The sequence below is a fragment of the Somniosus microcephalus genome, chromosome 8 (assembly GCF_052327205.1).
Source record: "Somniosus microcephalus isolate GS21.2 chromosome 8, FLI_Smic_1.0, whole genome shotgun sequence".
Classification (NCBI taxonomy): domain Eukaryota; kingdom Metazoa; phylum Chordata; class Chondrichthyes; order Squaliformes; family Somniosidae; genus Somniosus; species Somniosus microcephalus.
Genome location: NC_140994.1, coordinates 55503160 through 55525125, shown reverse-complemented (window position 1 = coordinate 55525125; position 21966 = coordinate 55503160). Strand labels below are relative to the sequence as shown.

Here is a 21966-nt window from a genome sequence, read left to right as displayed (position 1 = left end):
GGGCTGCAGTGTGCAGGGTGTGGCAGGCAAACAAATCCACCCTCCCCCTTTAAGAGCTGACCGGCGCCAGAGTGTCTGCCGTCAATCAGCAACTCGCCGCACCTGCGCTGCGCCCGCCCTCGGGGGTATCGCCCCGGACCGCCGGCTTAGCGCCTAATGATAGTCGTGCATCGCCTGTTTTAGCGCAGCAGCAACCTCTTGGGGCGATGCGACTGAATATCGGCGAAGGTGGCGCGAACTTGCGCCGGGCGCAAACTTTAGCGGCCGCCCGACTTTAGCGCCCCGAACGTGGCTATACTGAATTTCTAGGCCTACATTTCTCCAAATTTTTAGTTTTATTGTCAACTTTTACATTCTTTCTTCTTTCGTCCAGATTTTCTTGCCGTTACAGTAAAAATATACTTCAATGCAATGCTGACTATTTTTCCTTATATACCTATAATAGACATTAACCTTGCATTTAATACACACTTCCTCTTGTGGCACTATTTTGTCACACTCTGTATATCACACTTTAGTGTCTAATACTCACTTTCAGGTCGATATCCTTTTGTCAGAACTGGCAAAAGTTCGAGATATAACAGGTTTTAAGCAAGCACCGAGGCAGGGAAAGGAGGGAGGGGAGGAAAGAACAAAAGGGAAGGTCTGTGATAGGGTGGAAGGCAGGAGAGATTAAATGACAAAAGGGATGATGGTATAAGGCAAAAGGGGGTGGTAATGGGACAAGTAAAGAAACAAAAGATGACTCTAGAGGAGCTGTTAGAATTTAACTCTATCTTTCTATTATTGGTTCAATATCTCTAATGATAAATCTGAGATTCACCCTGAAACCTGAGTAGTGCTTACTATTAAAGCCCACTGCTTGCAATGACTTGGTTGACCAACGTCTGAATAAAATAATTTATCACTTTTAAAAACAAACCATAGGGAGTGTATAATTTTTGTACTTTTAGACTATAGATACACTGGGCCAGAAATTCGTGAACGGGGCTTGCCGCGCGTGCAAGGTCCGGATTTGCACTTACCCGACGCGCCTGCCGATCACCTCCAGGGACGCCTGGAATTCCATTTTGAATCTGAAGAATCCCGGGCAGCGTTTGACGTCACGCCGCCCAGGAGTGCAGCCAGCGCGAAGCCTGGAGCGCGCTGTGCAACTGAGACACGCCCCTTGAGGTCTCAGTTTAACAGGACACGCCCCCAATGTTTCTGCCAAGCTGCTAAGCATTTTTACATGCAAAGCAGCAGTTTAAATAGGTTTTTGGAAGTTTTTTGAAGCTTTTGGTAACTTTTATAAACTTTTAAAAACGTTTACATTATTTTGAAGAACCTGAAGTAGTTTTAAACAGAATTAAAGCAATTTAAAGACTTTTAAAAGCCCTAAAAGATTTTTTTAAATTCCATTTATTTATTTAGCAATGTCGTCGTCATACGTGTCTTCACACTGTTCCCTTTGGGGAACTGTATGAAGTGGTGGAAGGATTTATGGCCATGATTAACGCTCATTCCGTGACCGTAACCATCTTTGAACCAGCCATTAGGGCGGTTAGTCCTATGGCGGGAGGGTTTTACGGGCTCCCACAAGCTATACAAGGAGGGGGCGCCACCCACACCCACGGACGCAAATATCCCACTGGATGTCAACCCAGAATTTAGAGCCGGAGCTCCGACTCCACTTGCCGGGACTGTCTGGAGCGGGGTTTCGAAACCCTACCCTGATCTGGCCCAGCGGCGGGGATCCTACCGCTATGCCAAAGGCCCAATCCGATTAGCAACATGAAATGGCTGGAATGAGCACAATTCACGGCATTAAAAGAACTCACAATTGAACTGATGATGACCTCAGCAATCTCCTCAAGGAGGTGGAGGCGCAGCGCCTGCTCATCATTGGTAATGAGAAGTCAAAGGTGCCGCAAAAAGGGCAGATGATAGCTTGGTCTTTCAAGTGGCAGCATAGGGCTCCAGTCACGGGGAGGGAAAAGGCGCAGGAAACGTATGGGTGTCACCTTTTGTGCGGAGTGGGCCTTTTGTGCAGCAGTAAGCATCCCCGCCGCTGGGCCAGAAGGAGTAGGGTTTCGAACCCCACTCCAGACAGTCCCGGCAAGTGGAGTCGGAGCTCCAACTATAAATTCTGGGTGGACATCCAGCGGGATACTTGCGTCCGATGGGTTGTGGGAGCCCGTAAAACCCTCACGCCATAGGACTAACCACCCTAATGGCTGGTTCAAAGATGGTTACGGTCACGGAATGAGCGTTAATCACGGCCATAAATCCTTCCACCACTTCATACAGTTCCCGAAAGGGAACAGTGTGAGGATACGTACGACGATGACCTCTTGCGCAATGCACCTCCTTGGACCCTCAGTCGCAGATGCGAGGGGGCAAATCGTGCAATTGTTATATTTTTCATTTTATTGACATGTAAAATGTTGGCCCAGTAATTCCCTTCCAAATGCGCGAGTACGATCGGGGTACTTACGCGTCTGGCCGGAGGAAATGCCGGTTTTCAGCATGCACAGTGCATGTGGGGAAAACCGGCATTTCCTGTCCTCTGAACGAAGGGGTTCAGAGGCAGAACGCGTGCGACTGCACAGGCAGCGTGTGCGCAGTAAAATTCGCCGCTTTCATTCATGCTTTCAGTGAGGTCAAGTCCTTACAACTTACACATGAAAAAAGCATGGGTACAGTTGCTCCAGAGGCTGTGGAGGAAGATATTTCTTATTGTGGAGCTTCTGAAAGTATGTATGTCTGTATATATTCCTTTGCGTGTTATGTATATATTCCTTTACTTATGTGTATGAATGTATTATTTAATTATGACTTTCAGAGAAAGTAACTCATTGGAAAATCATAATTAAAAACATACATTCATACACATAAGTAAAGGAATATAAAACATACATACATATACGTAAAGGAATATATGCGGACATACATACATAATTACTTATTACTGATGAAAAGTTTCTTTCTTAAAAGTGCTGGAAATGTTACATTACTCATTTTAGAACACTCATTTTCACATTCAATTCACACAGCCACAATTGCTCCTTCTACCTACCGTTCTGAAAACCCGTTTAAAAAAAAAAATTTAAACTTTAAAACTTACTTAAAATTTCTTAAAATAACTTCCCTCCCTTTCCCAAACAAAAATATTGCCTTTCAGAAGCTCCACGATAAAATATATCTTCCTCCGCAGCCTTGGAACAACTTTACACATGCTTTTTTCAAGTGTAACTTGTAAGGACTTACCCTCACTGAATCCATGAATGAAATCTACGAAGTTCACTGCGCAAGCGCTGCCTGTGCAGTCGCACGCGCTGTGCCAATGAACCCCTTCGTTCCGAGGTCTGGAAGTGCCGGCGTTCCCCGCATGCGCTGTGCATGCTGAACGCCGGCATTTCCAACGGCCAGATGCGTGAGTACCCAGACCGTACTCACGCATTTGGTCACGAATTTCTGGCCCAATATATTGTCATTAAAAGAGCCACAGGTGTTGCTATAAAATCATTTGATGCACTTCATGTTAAATTTCATCAGTTGTCAATCTGCTAATCATTCCAATAGTAACAGATTTATTGAGCCCGACTCTCCAGCGCTTTTCTGAAATGGCATTCCTGCAAGCGCAATAAAATGTTAAACATATATTTTGTATCTGTCTTCACAAAAAGCATACTAAAAATGGTTGGGAACCAAGGGTCTAATGAGGGTGAGGAACTTAATGTAATTAAAGTAGAGAAAAAGTACTAGAGAAACTAATGGGACTAAAAGCCGACAAATCCCCTGGACCTGATGGCCTACATCCTAGGGTTCTAAAAGAGGTGGCTGAAGAGATAGTGGATGCATTGGTTTTGATCTTCCAAAATTCCCTAGATTCTGGAATGGTCCCAGCAGATTTGAAGGTCGTAAATGTAACACCGCTATTCAAGAAAGGAGGGAGAGAAAAAACAGGGAACTACAGGCCAGTTAGTCTGACATCAATCGTCGGGAAAATGCTGGAATCCATTGTTAAGGAAGTGGTATCAGGGCACTTAGAAAATCATAACATGATTAGGCAGAGTCAACATGGTTTTATGAAAGGGAAATCGTGTTTGACACATTTATTGGCCCAGTAATTCGGGTCCCAACGCGTGAGTAAGCACCGTGTACTCACGCGTGGGCCCGATGGAAGTGCCGGTTTTCAGCATGCACAGCGCATGCGCGGAAAACCGGCATTTCCTTTCCTCTGAACCAAGGGGTTCAGAGGTGGAACGCGTGTGCACAGGAGTCTGCGCGTGCGCGCTGAAATTCCTTTTTTTTTACAGGGTTGCCCGTGCGATAAGGCCTCCAGTTTTTACGCGAGAAAAAAGCAGACATAAGTACTTAGTTTTAAAAGGTAAGTGGTCTATTAATTAAAGTTAGAAATTTTTTTCCACAGGTTTATTATTTTTAAAGACTTTACAGTAAGGTAAGTGTATTTTTAGACCCGATTTAATTTTTTTTTATTTTTTTCAAAAATTTGAATAATTGTTTAAATTAGTTTTTTACAGTTATTAATAGTTAATTTAATTCGTGGGATTTTTAAAAACTTTTATTTGAAGTTTAAGTACTGTTTTGGGCGCCCGGAGTTTTCATGAGTTTGACAGTTCTTACTATCAAACTCATGAATGAACTTTTGCAACCTCCAATTGGTTGCCCAGTGCTCACGTGATCCCAGCCGGCTCATCGAACTAACTACGCCACTGGATCATGCAAGCACAGCGCGCCGGGAGCTGAACCGGGCCACTGACAGGAAATCCACGCAGCGCCAGGCTTCAACTGTCGGTGCGCTATGTAAGTGTAGGCCGGGGGCTTGCACCCGCGGGAAGACCCCGACACCAATTTCTGGGCCATTAGAGTTTTTTGAGTATGTAACTAGTAGGGGAGATAAAGGGGAACCAGTGGATGTAGTATATTTGGATTTCCAAAAGACATTCAATAAGGTACCACATAAAAGGTTATTACACAAGATCAGGGCTCATGGGGTTGGGGGTAATAAAATAGTATGGATAGAGGATTAGTTAACGGACAGAAAACAGAGAGTAGGGATAAACGGATCTTTTTCAGGTTGGCAGGCTGTAACTAGTGGAGTGCCGCAAGGATCAGTGTTGGGGCCTCAGCTATTTACAATCGATATTAATGACCTAGATGAAGGGACCTAATGTAATGTATCCAAGTTTGCTGATGATACAAATCTAGGTGGGACAGTAAGCTGTGAGGAGAACACAAAGGGGTCGATTTTCGTGGAGCCGTCAGGCGGGGTTTCAGGCGTGTCGGGGGGGAAAATCCTGAATTCGGGGGTCCCGACACCATCCCGCCCAAAACCCCGCTCCACGCAACTTTCAGAGGCGGCGGGTCCCCGCCCCGCACTGGGACCCGCCAAAACCAGGCGGGAAGGGATTAGTGCCAATTAACTGCCTGTTAACAGGTAGTTAACAGGCAGTTTTTAGCCTAATCCCTATTTTGAGGGGTTTCGTGTGGGATTCCCAACGGCTCCAAACCACGCCAGGTTAGAGCAGGCGGGCCGTCGGGTTGAAGGAGTTGGAGGGGTCGCGATGTCGGTGCTCAGGTGAGTGATGGGTGCATGAGTGCAAAGGTAAGTGTGTTTTGTGTGTCTAAAGTGTGTAAAGAACTTTTACTTACCTGTACTTACCTTAACAGCCTTTCTTCCTGTAGCCGTCGGGAGCCCACCACTCAGCCGGCACTTAAAGCTGAACGGCTGCGATCTGTGAAAAGTGACAGCCTTCAGCTTTGAGTGCCGGTGTGAGTTCTAACTGAGTCTGTGGAGAAGGATTCATGTTAGAGCTCAGAATGTCAGTGTTTCACAGCTTCAAACAGCTGTGAAACACTGATATTTCATCTGTCAAGAAGTCTTGACAGATGAAATTGCAGTCTGTGATGTCACCTGCTGCCGGGTGGCCTTCAATTGGCCTGCTGAGCCCGCTGGGCGGGCTCAACAAGGTCAATCAAGGGAAAATCGTGCGGATTGGCCGGACGTCGAAGTAGGCAGGTCTAAAACCCGAAAGTTGCAGTCCCGCCTTCTTCCCGACAGCTTCAGGAAAATCGACCCCAAAGAGTCTGCAAAGGGATATAGATAGACTAAGTGAGTTGGCAGTAAGGTGGCAGATCGGGTATAATGTAGGGAAATGTGAGCTTATTCACTTTGGTAGGAAGAATAGAAAAACAGAATATTTTTTAAATGGTGAGAAACTTTCAAATGTTGGTGTTCAGACAGATTTGGGTGTCCTTGTGCAAGAAACACAGAAAGCTAGCATGCAGGTACAGCAAGCAATAAGGAAAGCAAATGGCATATTGGCCTTTATTGCATGGTGCTGGAGTATAAGAGAAAGGAAGTCTTGCTACAATTGTACAGGGCCTTGGTGAGACCACACCTGGAGTACTGTGCACATTTTGGTCTCCTTATCTAAGGAAGGATATACCTGCCTTGGAGGCGGTGCAATGAAGGTTCACTAGATTGATTCCTGGGATGAGAGGGCTGTCCTATGATGAGAGATCGTGTAGAATGGGCCTATACTCTCTGGAGTTTAGAAGAATGAGATGATCTCATTGAAACATACAAGATTCTGAAGGGGATTGACAGGGTAGATGCTGAGAGGTTGTTTCCCCTGGCTGGAGTGTCTAGAACTAGGGGGACATTGTCTCAGGATAAGGGGTAGGCCATTTAAGTCTGAGATGAGGAGGAATTTCTTCACTCAGAGGGTTGTGAATCTTTGGAATTCTCTGCCCAGAGGGCTGTGCATGCTGAGTCTTTGAGTATATTCAAGGCTGAGATAGATAGATTTTTGGATTCCAGGGGAATCAAGGGATATGGAGATCGGGCGGGAAAGTGGAGTTGAGGTCGATGATCAGCCATGATCTTATTGAATGGCGGAGCAGGCTCGAGGGGCCGTATGGCTTATTCCTGCTCTTATTTTTTATGTTCTTATGAGCCTAAATGCAGCAAATTGTCCATCATTGTTGTTTTGAATGGGGATGCAGAGTTTGCATTACGATCCTTTCCAGGTTTCAGCGATGGTTCTGGCAGAGCTGCACTAATATCCCAGCAAATCATGGCATTGCTATAAGTGGCGTTATTCACTAATACCATAATTTCCTGGAACTTTAGTGGTGAAGATAATGACAGTCACTGTTATTTCACCATTACTGTGGCACCCAGCAAATTCTGGGCCATCCTCCCTAACGCCTCAATATCCTTCCTATAGAACGCAGCCCAATACTGCGTACAGTACTTGAACTGAGATCTTATTAAGGTTTTATATAGGCTCATCATTATCTCTTGGATTTCATATTCTATACCTCTTGCAATTAGATTTTTTTATAGCCTTGTCAACCTGACGTGCTACCTTTAATGTCGTGTGAACCAAATCCCTCTGCTCTTCCACAGCACGAAGCCTACTTCCATTCAGAATATAATTACTGCTGTTTTACAAAAATCTATCTGTTCACACTTATTGACATTGAATTGCATCTGCCACTTTTGAGCCCATTCGCCCCTCTTATCAATACTCCTTTCCAACTTCCTTTTGTCTTCCAAAGCATTAACTGTACCTCCTGTTTTGGTATCATCTGCAAATGTTGATACCACTCCCTCTAGGCCTATATCCAAATCATTGATATACACAGTGAACAGAAGTGACCCCAGAACTGAAACCTGTGGGCACCCAATTGCAACCACACTGAAAAACTGACCTTAACTCCTAGGCCTAGAAATTCAGTGGGCTGCTCCACCTGTTAGCGCCTTAAGAGGGCGCTAAGTGGGTTGGAAGCCACTGGCCATGCCTCCCGCTAAATTCAGCGGGATGCTAATGGTGGCGCTAGCCGTTAGCGCTGCGCCGCTACCGATGACGTCATCGGTGTGTGCAACGCCCCGCTAATGCCCCGATCGCAAAGCGGGATGAGGTCCTAAAAGCAGAATATAGGGAGTTAGGAGATAAATTAAAAAACAGGACCTCAAAGGTAGTAATCTCAGGATTGCTACCAGTGCCACGTGCTAGTCAGAGTAGAAATAGAAGGATACTTCAGATGAATACGTGGCTAGAGGAATGGTGCCAGGGGGAGGGATTCAAGTTCCTGGGACATTGGAACCGGTTCTGGGGGAGGTGGGACCAGTTCAAACCGGACGGTTTGCACCTAGGCAGGGCTGGAACCAATGTCCTAGGGGGAGTGTTTGCTAGTGCTGTGGGGGAGGGTTTAAACTAAAATGGCAGGGGGTTGGGAACCTGAGCAGGGAGACAGAGGAAAGGGAGACAAGGATAAAAGCAAAAGATAGGAAGGAGAAAAACTAAAGTGGCAGTCAGAGAAATCAATGGTTTAAATCAAACATGGCCACAGTAAATAATAATTCTAATAGGTCTAAGACCGTTAAAAAAACAAGCCTGAAGGCTTTGTGTCTTAATGCGAGGAGCATTTGTAATAAGGTGGATGAATTGGCTGCGCAAATAGAAGTAAACAAATACGATTTGGTTGGGATTACGGAAACGTGGCTCAAGGAAGGCCAGGACTGGGAACTCAACATCCAGGGGTATTCGATATTCAGGAAAGATAGGCAAAAAGGAAAGGGAGGTGGGGTAGCATTACTGGTTAAAGAAGGGATTAACACAATTGTAATGAAGGATATTAGCACTGATGAGGTGGAATCTGTATGGGTAGAATTGAGAAATACTAAGGGGAAAAAAACATTAGTGGGAGTGGTTTATAGACCTCCAAACAGTAAGGCGGAGGTTGGGGATGGCATTAAAAGAGAAATTAAAGAAGCGTGCAATAAGGGCACAGCAGTCATCATAAGTGACTTTAATCTACATATAGATTGGGCCAACCAAATGAGTAACAATACTGTGGAGGAGGAATTCCTGGAGTGTTTACGGGATGGTTTCCTGGACCAATATGTCGAGGAACCAACCAGAGATCAGGCCATCTTAGATTGGGTATTATGTAATGAGAAAGGATTAATTAGCAATCTTGTTGTACGAGGCCCCTTGGGTCGGAGCGATTATAATATGATCGAATTCTTCATTAAGATGGAGAATGAAGTAGGTGACTCGGATACTAGGGTCCTCAATTTAAATAAAGGAAACTACGATGGTCTGAGGAGCGAGTTGGGTAGGATTGATTGGGGAATGGCACTCAAAGGGTTGACGGTGGATAGGCAATGGCAAACATTCAAAGACCAAATGGATGAACTACAGAGTTTGTTCATCCCAGTTTGGCATAAAAATAAAACAAAAAAGGTGACCCAACCATGGCTAACAAGGGAAATTAGGGATAGCATAAGGTCCAAGGAGAGGGCATATAAATTGGCCAGAAAAGGCAATAATCCTGAGGATTGGGAGCAGTTTAGGATTCAACAAAGGAGGACAAAGGGATTAATTAAGAAAGGGAAAATAGAATATGGGAGAAAGCTTGCAGGGAACATAAAAACTGACTGTAAAAGCTTTTATAGATATGTGAAGAGAAAAAGATTGGTGAAGTCAAGCGTAGGTCCCTTGCAGTCAGAATCGGGGGAATTTATAATGGGGAACAAAGAAATGGCAGACCAACTAAATACATATTTTGGTTCTGTCTTCACAAAGGAGGACACAAATAACCTCCCAGAGATGCCGGGGAACATAGGGTCTGATGAAAGGGTGGAACTGAAAGAAATCAGTATTTGTAGGGAAATGGTGTTAGGAAAATTGATGGGACTGAAGGCCGATAAATCCCCAGGGCCTGATAATCTACATCCCAGGGTACTTAAGGAAGTGGCCCTAGAAATAGTAGATGCATTGCTGGTCATCTTCCAGAACTCGATAGACTCTGGAACGGTACCCATGGATTGGCAGGTAGCTAATGTTACCCCACTATTCAAAAAAGGTGGTAGAGAAAAGACGGGGAATTATAGACCGGTAAGCTTGACATCGGTAGTGGGGAAAATGCTAGAGTCCATTATAAAAGATGTAATAGCAGAGCACTTGGAAAGCAGTGACTGGATCGGACAAAGTCAACATGGATTTACAAAAGGTAAATCATGCTTGACTAATCTACTGGAATTTTTTGAGGATGTAACTGGTAAAATAGATAAGGGAGAACCAGTGGATGTGGTGTATTTGGACTTTCAGAAGGCTTTCGATAAGGTCCCGCATAAGAGATTAGCGTGCAAAATTAAGGCACATGGGATTGGGGGCAAGGTATTGACTTGGATAGAGAACTGGTTGGCGGACAGAAAGCAAAGAGTTGGAATAAACGGGTCGTTTTCCGAGTGGCAGGCAGTGACTAGTGGGGTACCGCAAGGATCGGTCCTAGGACCCCAGCTGTTCACGATATATATTAATGATCTGAACGAGGGAATTGGATGTAATATCTCCAAATTTGCAGACGACACAAAGCTGGGTGGGAGGGTATGCTGTGAGGAGGATGTCGTGAAACTCCAGCACGATTTGGACAGGTTGGGTGATTGGGCAGAAACATGGCAAATGCACTATAACATGGATAAATGTGAGGTTATCCACTTTGGTGGCAAAAACAGGAAGGCAGATTATTATTTGAATGGCAATAGATTGGGAGAAGGGGAAGTGCAAAGAGACCTGGGTGTTCTTGTACACCAGTCGCTGAAGGTAAGCATGCAGGTGCAGCAGGTGGTTAAGAAGGCAAATGGTATGTTGGCCTTCATAGCAAGAGGGTTCGAGTACAAGAACAAGGATGTCTTGCTGCAGATGTACAGGGCCTTGGTGAGACCACACCTTGAGTATTGTGTGCAGTTTTGGTCGCCTTACCTGAGGAAGGACATTCTTGCCATGGAAGGAGTGCAGCGAAGATTCACCAGGCTGATACCTGGGATGGCAGGAATGACGTATGAGGAGAGATTGTGTCGATTGGGCTTATACTCACAGGAGTTTAGAAGATTGAGAGCGGATCTCATCGAAACCTATAAAATTCTGTCAGGCCTGGACAGACTAGATGCTGGAAGGATGTTTCTGATGGCCGGGGAGTCCAGAACCAGGGGTCATAGTCTAAGGATAAGGGGTAAGCCATTTAGGACTGAAATGAGGAGGAATTTCTTCACCCAGAGAGTGGTGAACCTGTGGAATTCTCTGCCACAGAGGGCGGTGGAGGCCAGTTCATTAAATATATTCAAGAAAGAGTTGGATATATTTCTTAAGGCTAAAGGGATCAAGGGATATGGGGAGAGGGCAGGGACAGGGTACTGAATTTGGATGATCAGCCATGATCTCAGTGAATGGCGGAACAGGCTCGAAGGGCCGAATGGCCTACTCCTGCTCCTATCTTCTATGTTTCTATGTTTCTATTTAGATGTGCCCCCTGCTTTAACGCCGGATGCTATTTGCGATCGGTTCAGGGGGGCCTACCTGCGGCGGCAGAGGCGTTAATTAAAGGAGAGGTGTGGGGCGGCCATTTTTTTTGCTGGCCGCCTGCCAGCTCCTCTCTGCGCTGCCGTCCCCGGCCTTCTGAGCCCCCCCCCCCCCGCGGAGTGCCAACTGCATTCCAAGAGCCCAGCACTTCTCCTTGGTGCCGGGCTCTTTTGCCGGCACTCGTGATCGTCAATCGCGCTGCACAAGGCCCCTCCCCTTTAAGAAGGGGAGGAAGGCCTGCAGTACCGCAGCACGCCGTGCCGCAGCGTGTGGTGCTGCGGCAGATTGCGCAGCGATATTCAGCTGCAACGCCCCAAGAGGGATGCAGGGCGCCTCCAGTAGCGCCGCGCTTCCCTCTGGGGCGCGCAAACTGAATTTCTGGCGGGCAGCCGTGACTGCTTCCGGGGCGCTTCTTTTAGCACCCTGGCGAGGCTGGCGCCCCAAATGGGGCTGTAGTGAATTTCTAGGCCCTACTCTCTGTTTTTTCCTTTCTAACCAATTTTAATTCAAGTTTGCTGTCCTCAACCTAATTCCATGCTCTTTAAGCATTTCTAGTAATCCTCTGTGTGGTAACTTATCAAAGATGGATGTGGAGAATGAGACGATATTTCTCAGAACTTAAATATTGTTAATTTTATTAAAGGGACAGACACATCGTCATTTAAACAAATCCAGGAAAATCTTTGATTTTTCCGAATGTAAAGCAATTCAGATATATCTGCTTTAATTGTTAGATTATTCTTTAAAGTATAATGTTTTGTTTAACTGAGGCAAACTTGACTTATTTCAGTTGATTTTTCCCCATATGAAGAAAATTAATTCAACAGTTGGAAGCAGAGAGGAACAAAATCCTGATGAAGCTTAACGGAACATTTAGCAAATTCTTTTCAGCAAAGGAAAACAAGCTTTCTCGCAAATTAAAATCATTGCTAAAGAAAGAAGACAATGTAGATGCACAAATAGGAGAAGAAAAACTGAAGCAATTAGAAATTGAGAACAAGGCATTGTGTTTCAACCAATCACAATAATATATCTGTTATAAATAAAATTTTATGAGACTGAAAGTGTTTCATAAAGGTAGAGTATGAACTTTGACCTGTTGTCTGTAGTTGGCCAATTTGAATCAAAAAGGTACTGGAAAAAGTACAAAAAAGATGGTACCAGAACCAAGAGATTACAGCTATCGAGAAAGATTGAAAAGGTTGGGGCTTTTTCCTTTTGAAAAGAGAAGACTTAGAGGTGACCTGATAGAGGTCTTTAAAATTATGAATTGGCAGGGTAGATGTGGAGAGAATGGCCCCGATATTAACCCGGTGGCGGGAAGGGAGCGGTGGGGGGGCTGTTTTGCGTCGGGAAACCCAGAAGAATGGGTTTTCCTCAGGTCCTGCTGAAATTAACGGCACGACCTGATTAGCAATTTTTGTCTCTGTTTCCCGCAACCAGCCAGATTGAGAGGCTGACTGGCTGTCAGGTGGGTAAGCCTTCAGCACCAGGCCGCAGCCGGGGAGTGGAGAAGAGGAAAGGAGGGCGGGATCAGAAAGGTCGGAGGTGGGTATTGAATCCGTGATTCTTAAAGTATGATGTTTTCCCAATACCTAGACAGAGGCTGTAAGTTAACAATCAACAGGTGTTTACTGGAGTAGGGTACAGTCCAGAGGCATGCTCAAGGCTTATATACAGGTGTGGTCACTGCCGGTACTACAGTATACAGGAGCTGTAAAAGTAGTTCTCTTTTAAAGGTACATACACTACAATTCCTCCCCTTTTAGATTAACAATACCCATAACATTCAAATAACAGTTAACACTTTAACATGCACATTAAACTGAAATAGTCCATTTATAGATTCAGTCTTTGGGGCGGCTTCCTGATCCTTTCTGGATAGCGCCTTTCCTGAGGTTCTTGTTCTTGGTGCGGAGGCGATTCTGGCCCCCTTTCGTCGGTTAGTTCATCAGTTTCCGCTGCTACTGTTTCTGAGGTAGAAGCTACCGGTATGTCGGGTTCATCCCTAGGTACGCGAGACATGGGGTTGACTCGTTCCTGTGACGCTAGGATCTGGTCGACGTGGCGTCTCACAATGTTTTCCCCGACATCCACTGTGTACATTAATGGCCCCTGCCGTGTGCATATCGTTCCGGGTTGCCATTTCTCTGTTCGGTAGTCGCGGGCCAAGACTGGTTGTCCTACATTGAAGCTCCTTGTCGGCTTCTCATTGATGTGCTGGAATTGCTTATCCTCAACATTTCTTCGCACATTTGGCCTGAGCAAATCCAGACGCGATCTCAACCTTCGGTTAAAGAACATCATGGCCGGGGTCTGGTTGGTAACTGCATGTGTCGCATTTCTGTAGGCTAAGAGGAAATTGTCCACCTTATGCTGTAGTGGAATGTCGTCATCGCATATGGCCCTTATCGCCTTTTTAAAGGTTTGTACGAACCTCTCAGCCAATCCATTTGTGGCTGGATGATACGGGGCGGATGTGTAATGCCTTACCCCATTCCTTCTCATAAATTTCCGAAACTCTTCGGACACAAACTGTGGTCCGTTATAAGAGCAAATCTGCTCTGGCAAGCCGTTCCTGGCAAATATGGTCCGTATGACTGCAATCGTTTTCTCTGTAGAGGTTGAGGGTATTTTGATCACCTCAGGCCATTTCGAGTGCGCATCCACTGCTATTAAGAACATTGAGTCCATGAATGGACAGCAAAATCAATATGCACCCATTGCCATGGAGAGGAGGGCCACTCCCATGGGTGTAGAGGGGCATGTGGTGGTGCATTTTGGACCTTCTGGCATCCTGAGCAGCACTTTGTTAGGTCCTCGATTTGTTGATCGATCCCCGGCCACCACACATAAGCCCTAGCAAGGCTTTTCATTTTCCCCCCTCCCAGATGGCCTTCGTGAAGCTCATTGAGCACTCTCTCCCTTAACTTGGGTGGAATTACCACTCGGGATCCACACATCACTGTCCCCTGGCATACTGACAGCTGTTCTCTTCAGGATGAGAATGCTGGCAACAGTGAGTCGCCATGTGTTGGCCATCCCTTCACCGTCAAATCATATACCCGAGACAGTGTCGGATCATTGCGGGTCTCCTTCTCTATAGCCGAGTTAGTTACTGGCAATCGTTCAATTATCGACGAATAAAATATTTCGATAGGGTCCACTGCTGGTGCTTCCTCCACAGTAGGCAGTGGCAGGCGTGATAGCCCATCAGCGTTTCCATGCTGTTTCGTGCCCTTATACTCTATTTCATATTGGTTCGCCCCTAGAAAAAGGGACCATCTTTGTAGCCGTTGTGCAGTCATCACCGGAACGCCCTTCTTTGGATTAAAGATGGAGACAAGTGGTTGGTGGTCAGTCAGCAAGGTGAACTTCTGCCCATGCATGGTTGAAGTTTTTTACTCCCCGTACTAGGCTGAGGGCCTCCCTGTCGATCTGGGCGTAGTTGCACTCGGCTGAGGTTAGTGACCGAGACGCAAAGGCTACTGGCGTCTCCAACCCGTCTGGGAATTTGTGCGACAGCACCGCTCCAATACCATAGGGTGATGCATCACATGCCAACCGAATTGGTAGTGCTGGGTTGAAATGGGCCAACACCTCTTTTGATGTGATCAATTCTTTGCACTTCCGGAAAGCTCATTTACATTCGTCATTCCACTTCCATGGTACCCCCGTTTGCAGTAGGGTGTTCAGTGGGTGTAATACTGTAGACAAATTTGGTAAGAACTTATGGTAGTAGTTCACCAGCCCGAGGAACGACCTCAGTTGTGACACATTTTCCGGTGCTGGAGCCTTGACTACTGCCTCAATCTTTTCAGGGAACTTATGTAACCCCTCTTCATCAATAACGTGGCCACAATACGAGATCTGCTTCTGGAAAAACTCGCACTTGTGGCGATTAGCTTGTAGCCCATATTCCTCTAATCTAGTGAGCACCTTCTCCAGGTTGGTGAGGTGATCAGTGTCATTTTCGCCCGTGACCAGGATGTCATCCAAATAACACTGGGTCCCTGGAATCCCTTGCAGGACTTGATCCATTGCCCTTTGCCAAATAGCCGGAGCCGATGCTACCCCGAACACCAGCCGATTGTATTGGTAGAGACCTTTATGAGTGTTGATCGTGAGGTATTGTTTCGAGGCTTCTTCTACCTCCATTTGCAGTTACGCCTGGGCCAGATCAATTTTGGTGAAGCGTTTACCTCCAGATAGCGAGGCGAAAATATCCTCAATCCGTGGAAGTGGATAATGTACCGTGTGAAGGACTGGGTTCACTGTCACCTTAAAATCCCCACAGATGCGGATCTTCTTTGGTTCCCCAGGCGTATTACTCAATGACCTCTTCATTACAGGAACGATGGGTGTAGCCCACTCACCCCAGTCTACTTTGGACAGTACTCCTGAACATTCCAACCCTTCCAGCTCTGCTTCGATGGCTGGTCGGATCGCATAAGGCACTGGTGTGGCCTTTAAAAACTTTGGGCTTGCATTTTCCTCTATTTTAATCATCGCTGTTATGCCTTTTAGTGTTCCGAGTCCCTCCTGGAACACTTCTTGTGCATCAGTTAGCATTTTTGACAGTCGGCCAGGTGTGACGTCGTCATCCTTTTTGGCCTCAACCTTCAGTGCCTGTATGGAATGCCAATCTAATTGTATCTTCCGGATCCATTCACGTCCTAGTAGTGGTGGTCCTCCATCTGGCAATACATAGAAGTCCATTTTAGGTATTTCCTAGCCTTTGTATATCACTTTCACCCTTATTGTTCCTTTGGGGTATACTTTTTGCCCCGTGTACGTCTTCAAGACAATCTCTGTAGCTTTCAAGGGTATATGTGAAAATAGCCGCTTGTAGTCCCTTTGGTTTATGACTGTTAGGGCTGATCCTGTGTCCAATTCCATTTTCACTTGGACTCCGTCTATCTTGAGTGTGACCCAGATAGTCTGGTGATCCTCCATTTTGATTACCTTATGTAGTTTCAGACAGCCCAGCTCCTTGCTTCTGGAGTCTGTATCACTTTTCTGTTCGTCTGAACTACTGTCCATCACCTTATGTACCATTTTGTACTTCTCCTGTGGAGATTTCTTGCTGCTGGTTTTCTTCCCTGACCTGCAGACTCTTGCTATGTGTCCTGCTTTTCCACACTGTCTGCACACTTGGTCCTTGAACCAACAATCCTTCTGGTCGTGTGTTGTTTTGCCGCAGCGATAACACTTCCCTGCTCCATATGACATTTCATTGGTGCCATATTCTTGCGGTCTCCGTTGTATCTCTGCAGTGCCCCATGCGGCTGCTTCGTGTGATACTGCCATGCTGAAAGCCTTGTCCAGCGTAAGATCATTTTGTGATAGAAGCCGTTTCTGGGTTCCTTCACTTTGAAGCCCACACACAAACTTGTCCCTTAACGTATCTGCTAGTCCCAGTCCAAACTGGCAGTGTTTCGATAGCTTGCGCAGTTCCGTTAAGTACTCAGCATTACTTTCGTCTTTATGCTGGTTCCTTTTGTGGAACTTAAATCTTTCTGCTATCAGCAGTGGTGTGGGGTTTAAGTGGTCCTGTAGGATTTCCACTGTGCTTTTGAAATTCTTATCCACGGGCTTCTCTGTGGTTATTTGGTTTCGCAGTAAGCCATAAGTTTTTGCACCCATGGAATTCAACAAAACCAGTGCTTTCCTAGCATCTGGCACTTCATTCGCCCTGCAGTACACCTGAATGCGTTCCACATATGTCGCCCAATCTTCGACTTCATTGTCGAACGCAGTGATACTGCCACTCTTCGGCATCCCTGGGTGTGATTAAACTGTCTAAAATGGCATCTCCCATGCTCTCCCTTCTTCTCCGCTGGCTCAAAATGGCGTCTCCTGCGCTTTCCTTTCTTCCCGCGCTCGCCGTTCTTCTCCGCTGCGGCTTCTAAAATGGCGTCTCCCGTGCTCTCCCTTCTTCTCCGCGGCTCAATGGCATCTCCCGCACTTCCTTTCTTTCCCCCGCGGACGCTGTTCAGCCCTTGAGCCCTGGCTGTGCTCTGCGCGTTCTCCTGTGCGCCTCTCTCGTTGCCGCCCCTTGGTCCTGAACCCCGGCTGCTGCTTTACCCTCTCTCTCTCTTTTTGTTTTTCCGTCGACGCCGCTCGGTTTTCAACCCCCGGCTGTGCCCTGTGTGCTTCACCCTCTCTCTTACCCCGTCGACGCTGCTCGGCCTTTTCTGTGCCGTTGGTCAGCTCCAGCCACCGCTGTCCGGGAGGGGTCTGCGCTGTACCTGTTGCCAGTCTGTTGCTGGATCGTCGTGGCTGGAGAACCAAACCCAGCTCTCAACAGCCTCCCCTGCGATGTTCACTCTCTGCCGGATGACTGGGCGGTTGCTCGTGGTCGACGCCCATGCTTCTGGCCTCGACTTGCAGAGTTGCAGGTAGATTCGAATCGACCTCGTCGCCACTGTTGAATCCATGATTCTTTAATGTATGATGTTTTCCCAATAACTAGACGGAGGCTGTAAGTTAACAATCAACAGGTGTTTACTGGAGGAGGGTAGTCTAAAGACTAACAGTACAGAGGCATGCTCAAGGCTTATATACAGGTGTGGTCACTGCCAGTACTACAATATACAGGAGCTGTAAAAGTAGTTCTCTCTTAAAGGTACATACACTACAGTGGGGAAGATTGGAGGTCAGAGGGGAGATTGGAGGCCGGAGGGGAGATTAGATGCCTCGGGGTGGAGGGGAGGTGGCGTGGGGGAAGTTAGGAAAGACTGGAGGGTGGGGGGAGATCGGGGGGAGGGAGGTGTCCGATCACGAGTTGGGAGTGGAAGCGGGTAAGGTGGATCCAGTAGGTAATTTGAAAGACACTTACCTGTTGGATGCAGCAGTCTCCGCTTTCCTTTAGCTGCCGGGTTAAATTTAAAATGGAGATTAAATCTGAGACACGCAGTCTCATTATAATATTTAAATGACCAACCCCTCTCCTGGGATCAGGTTGGTCACCCATCCCCTGTCCCGCCTCTGGAAGTGGGCAGTTTCGAGGCAGGTTGGTGTCGGGGTTTGAGATTTTTAACATTTTAACATCCCACCCCACCCAAACCCACCTGTTTTGAGGTTAAACTTCCCTTCAATGTTTCCACTTGTGGAAATATCCAAAACTAGGGGCCAAAAATACGAGATAGTTGCTAATAAATCCAATAGGGAAATAAGGAGAAATGTGTTTACTCAGAGAGTGGTTAGAATTTGAAACTCACTACCACAGGAAGTGGCTGAGGCAAATAGCTTAGATGCATTCAAAAGGAAACTAAATGAGTACATGAGAGAAAAGGGAATAGAATGATATGCTGAAAGGCTGAGATGAGGTAGATGGAATGGGAGGAGACTTGTGTGGAGTATAAACACCAGTACAGACCAGTTGGGCTGAATGGCCTGTTTCTGTGCTGTATATTCTATGTAAGATCAACCTAAAATACAACTGAATGAATCAAGATTAGTTAATAGCTTTAAAAATGTTCAATTTGAATTGACCACTGTTGTGTATGTACCTTTAAGAGAGAACTGCTTTTATACTGTAGTACCGGCAGTGACCACACCTGTATATAAAGCCGTAGCAGGCTTCTGTACTTTCAGTTCCAGCATACCCTCTGTTCAGTAAACACCTGTTATTACCGTTCTCCTGCAGTCCATGTGTTATTGATACGCGGACACTACAGTGGCGACGAGCAGGTTCGAACTCACCTGCAGTACTGCATCACCTCACGGGGATCCATCCCTGAAAAGAAGCTTCTTGGAGGTCGAAGCCAGAGCAACGGGCGTTGACTGTGGGCAACCGCCCAGTGATCCATCGGAGTTCAGTGAATCGCAGGGGAAGCTGTGGAGAGCTGGGCTTGGCTCCCCAGTCAAGGTGTTCCAGCAAATCGTGCTGGTAGCAGGTAGTGCGCTGACCCTTCCAGACTGCGGCAGGCTTGAGCTCGATTGAGCGGCTCTGCAAGGGGGCCGTGCAGCATCGTCGGGAAGGAAAAGAGAGAGAGAGGGTGGAGCGCACAGGGCGCAGTCGGTGCTCAAGAGCCGGGCAGCGTTAGAGAAAATAAAAAGAGGGGAAGGGAAAGAGACGCGCAGTGGACAGCGTCGAAGAAGAATAACACTAAGGAATTTAACTAACAAAAGAGAGACGCGTCAAAGCCGCGGGGCGCCGCCATTACTATTTAGAATGCTAGGAGCAGCATTGGCAGCAAGGGGAAGAAGGAAAAGCACGGGAGGCGCCATTTTAATCCATTGGGGAAGAAGGAAAAGCGCGGGAGGCGCCATTTTAAACCACCCAAGATGCCGAAGAGTGGCAGTATCACTGCTTTCGACAACGAAATAGAAGACTGGACCACGTATGTGGAAAGAATTGAAGTGTACTGCAAGGCAAATGAGATGGCCGATGAAAAGAAGGCGTCGGTATTATTAAATTTGACGGGCGCAAGAACATACGGCCTATTGTGGAATTTAATTACCCCAGCTAAACCAATGGAGAAAAGCTGTGAAGAGATTGTCAATATCTTACAGGAACATCTAAACCCTACACCGCTGCTGATAGCAGAAAGATTCAAGTTCCATAAAAGAAACCAGCACAAAGATGAGAGTAATGCTGACTATCTTACAGAACTACGCAAGTTATCGAAGCACTGCTAGTTCGGAGCAGGACTGGCAGATACCTTAAGGGATAAGTTTGTCTGCGGGCTCCAGAGTGAAGGAACCCAGAAACGACTACTTTCGGAAAAGGACGTTACGCTAGAAAAGGCTTTCAGCGTGGCAGTATCCTACGAAGCAACAGCACGGGGAGCTGCAGAAATACAAAAGAAACCGCAAGAATATAGCACCAACGAAATGGCATATGGAGCAGCGGCAGAACAACCCATGACCAGAAGGACTGCTGGTTTAAGGACAAAGTATGCAGGCAATGTGGAAAAGTGGGACACATAGCACGAGTCTGCAGGTCGGGAAAGAAAACCAACACTACAAGAACTACTAAGGAAAAGTACAAGAAAGTAAAGAAAATGACAGACAGTAGTTCAGAAGATCAGGAGAGTGATAATGACTCCGGGAGCAGGAGACTAAGTTTTCTAAAGTTACACATGATCGCAAAGGAGGATCACTGAACCATTTGGGTCACCCTCATGATAGCAGGGTCCCAAGTAAAGATGGAATTGGACACAGGATCAGCCCTAACAGTCATGAATCAACGAGACTATGAGCGGCTATTCTCACACGTACCCTTGAAGGACACGTCTATTGTATTGAAGACATATACGGGGCAAAAAGTCTATCCCAGAGGAAAAATAAGCGTGCCCGTTAAATACAACGGCAAGGAAACACAGAAACTGTATCTATATATACTACAAGATGGAGGACCACCATTATTGGGACGTGAATGGATCCGAAAAATACAATTGGATTGGCATTCCATTCAGGCGCTAACTGTGGCTGACAAAAAGGATGACGACGTCACACCTGGACGACTGTCAAAAATTCTAACTGACGCGAAAGAGGTGTTCCAGCAAGGTCTTGGGACTCTAAAAGGAGTAACGGCAACGATAAAAATTGAAGATAACGCAAACCCAAAATTTTTTAAGGCCACACCGGTACCGTACGCGATCCGCCCAGCCGTCGAAGCAGAGCTGGAGAGTCTGAAGCGTTCGGGTGTGCTATCCAAGGTGGACTGGAGCGAGTGGGCCACACCCATTGTTCCTGTAATGAAGAAATCATTGAGCAGCACACCTGGGGAACCGAAGAAGGTTCGCATCTCTGGGGACTTCAAGGTAACTGTGAACCCAGTCCTGCACACAGTACAATATCCACTTCCGCAGATAGAAGATATTTTCATCTCACTTTCTGGAGGGAAACGCTTTACGAAGATTGATCTGGCCCAAGCGTATCTACAAATGGAGGTAGAAGAAGCATCTAGAAAATACCTCACGATAAACACTCACAAAGGTCTTTACCAGTACAACCGACTGGTATTCGGGGTAGCATCAGCTCTGGCTATTTGGCAGAGGGCGATGGACCAAGTCCTGCAAGGGATCCCGGGGACCCAGTGTTATTTGGACGACATCCTGGTTACGGGCGAAAATGACAGTGAACACCTTGCCAACCTGGAGCAGGTGCTCACTAGATTACAAGAATATGGGCTACGAGCCAACCGCCTCAAATGCGAGTTTTTCAGGAAACAAATCTCGTATTGTGGCCACATGATTGATGAAGAGGGGTTACATAAGTCCCCAGACAAGATTGAGGCAGTAGTCAAGGCTCCAGCACCGGAAAATGTGTCGCAACTGAAGTCGTTCCTCGGGTTGGTGAACTACTACCATAAGTTCTTGCCAAATTTATCTACAATTCTGCACCCACTGAACACCCTGCTGCAAACTGGAGTAGCATGGAAATGGAGTGATGAGTGTAAGCGTGCCTTTCAGAAATGTAAATGCCTAATCACTTCAAAAGAAGTATTGGCCCACTACAATCCAACACTACCGATTCGGTTAGCATGTGATGCGTCTCCCTACGGCATTGGAGCGGTGCTGTCACACAAATTCCTTGACGGTTCAGAGAGGCCAATAGCCTTTGCATCGCGCTC

At 46.5% G+C, this 21966-nt stretch overlaps 1 pseudogene; it reads left to right on the top strand.

Moving 5' to 3' along the window:
* The window catches only part of LOC147113531 (coiled-coil domain-containing protein 63-like), a 204806-nt pseudogene that overhangs the window by 4510 nt on the left and 178330 nt on the right, over positions 1 to 21966 (top strand).